The sequence below is a fragment of the Pipistrellus hanaki genome (assembly GCF_964339955.1).
Source record: "Pipistrellus hanaki genome assembly, chromosome: 2".
Lineage (NCBI taxonomy): Eukaryota > Metazoa > Chordata > Mammalia > Chiroptera > Vespertilionidae > Pipistrellus > Pipistrellus hanaki.
Window position 1 is genome coordinate 187,435,048 of NC_140504.1, and position 2,346 is coordinate 187,437,393.

Here is a 2,346-nt window from a genome sequence, read left to right on the forward strand (position 1 = left end):
GGAAGCTTTTTGATGACTGTTTCAATTTCTTCCCAAGACACTGGTCTATTGAGATTTTTAGATTCTTCCTGATTGAGTTTTGGAAGTTTGTATTTTTCTAGGAATATGTCCATTTCCTCCAGGTTGTTCAGTTTGTTGGAATAGAGTTGTTCGTAGTATTTTGTAACAATCCGTTGTATTTCGGTGGGGTCTGTTGTTATTTCACCTTTCATTTCTGATTTTGTTTATTTGGGTCCTCTCTCTTTGTTTCTTGGTTAGCCTGGCTAGAGGTCCATCTATCTTGTTTATTCTTTCAAAGAACCAGCTCTTGGTTTTGTTGATCTTATGTATTGTTTTTTTGGTCTCTATGTCATTTATCTGTGCTCTGATTTTTGTTATTTCCTTCCTTCTGCTTACCCTGGGCTTTTCTTGTTGCTCCTTTTCTAACTCTTTGAGTTGTAGAGTTAGATCATCTGTTACCCTTTTTTCTAGTTTTTTTTTGCAATAGGCTTGTAAGGATATGAACTTCCCTCTCAAAACTGCTTTTGCTGTGTCCCATAGATTTTGGATTGTTGTGTTTTCATTGTCATTTGTTTCCAGGATGTTTTTAATTTCTTCCTTGATTTCTCTGGTAACCCAGTCCTTGTTTAATAGCATGCTGTTTAGTCTCCATGTGTTTGATTTCTTTGGATTATTTTTATTGTAGTTAATTTCTAGTTTTATGCCATTATGGTCTGAGAAGATACTTGATATGATTTCTATCTTCTTGAATTTGAAGAGACTTTGCCTATGTCCCAAAATGTGGTCTATCTTTGAGAATGTCCCATGTGCACTTATCGAACATCTTTTCAAAAGTGTTTTGGCCACTAGCGGTCTGTTTCTTTTCTTTTCTTTTTCTTTAATATATTTCATTGATTTTTTACAGAGAGAAAGGGAGAGAGAGAGAGAGCTAGAAATGTCGATGAGAGAGAAACATTGACCACCTGCCTCTTGCACATCCCCTACCGGGGATGTGCCCGCAACCAACATACATGCCCTTGACTGGAATCGAACCCGGGACCTTTCAGTCTGCAGACCGAGGCTCTACCACTGAGCCAAACCGGTTTCGGCATGTTTCTATGAGTTTGTCTGCCTCCTTAGGCCACTTTTCTAGTGGATTCGTTGTCTTATTCTTATTTACTTCTTAGGACCATTTTGAGAGAGAGAGAGAGAGAGTGTGTGTGTGTGTGTGTGTGTGTGTGTGTGTGTGGTGTTGTTGTTGTTGTTGTTGTTGTTTTGTATTGTTTTAGGGGGAAATATTTCCCCCTAATCTATTATTTTGATTTTCTTTAGAGTGTCATGGACCAGAGCAAGAAACATGTATTTTTTTGTGCAGTCCAATCTGTCAACGTGATAATTATTTTAAGTAAGGGAAATTTATTTTTAGCTTAAAAGAAAAACATTTTTAATTTAGGGAGTGTAATTGCCACAAGAATGCTGATTTTGCTTGCTTGCCAGATGCTTTGCTATTCCAAGGAATGCAAAAGAGAAAGTAACAGAAGTCAATCGATACATCGAACCTTTGAACATTGCTTTTTTTCAAAGGACTCCCCAGGTGATGCTGACAACGATGATGATGATGATGATGACGATGAAGACACTGAGGAGGTGGTGAGCAGGTGAGTTGTCACCTGAAGTTACTGGTGGTTGTTTTATTACAATTATGGGGAGGCCTATCTGAGGATTACGCTGATGGAGTGAAAAACACCGCCTGGATCCAGCTAAACCTGAAGCAGCGCTCTTTTTAGGCTTTATCAGTTATGTGAGCCAGTAAGTCCCCTCCACCTTTTTATTGTTTGGCTCAAAAGTCTTCACTAACAATATACTCACTAAGTGTAAGTTGAATGGATAAATGCATTCTCAGTATTTGCTGCACTCTGGCATACAGTAGGTCTTCATCAATCTGTATCTAATGAAGTCCTCCAAGTGAGAGACAAGAAACCGTGTCTGTTTGGAAACAGGGACAGGACTAAGATAAAAAGTCTGAGATCTTATAAAAAAAATTGGGGGCTCACATTTTCATGTCTTCAAGCCACCCATTGAAGCCACCACGAACCAGAAAGGATCCTTGGCCAGTGTGGCTCAGTTGATTATCACCCCATGTACCAGAAGGTTAGCAGTTCCATTCTTGGTCAGGGCACAGGAGCAGGTTTCAGGTTTAATTCCTGGTCCAGGTCAGATGCAACCAATTGATGTTTCTTCCACCCCCCCCCACCCCCACCTCCCTTCCTCTCTCTCAAAAATGAATAAAAACAAAAACACATTTTTTAAAAAAGAGGGAGAAGAAGGAGGAGGAGGAGGAGGAGGAGGAGGAGGAGGAGGAGGAGG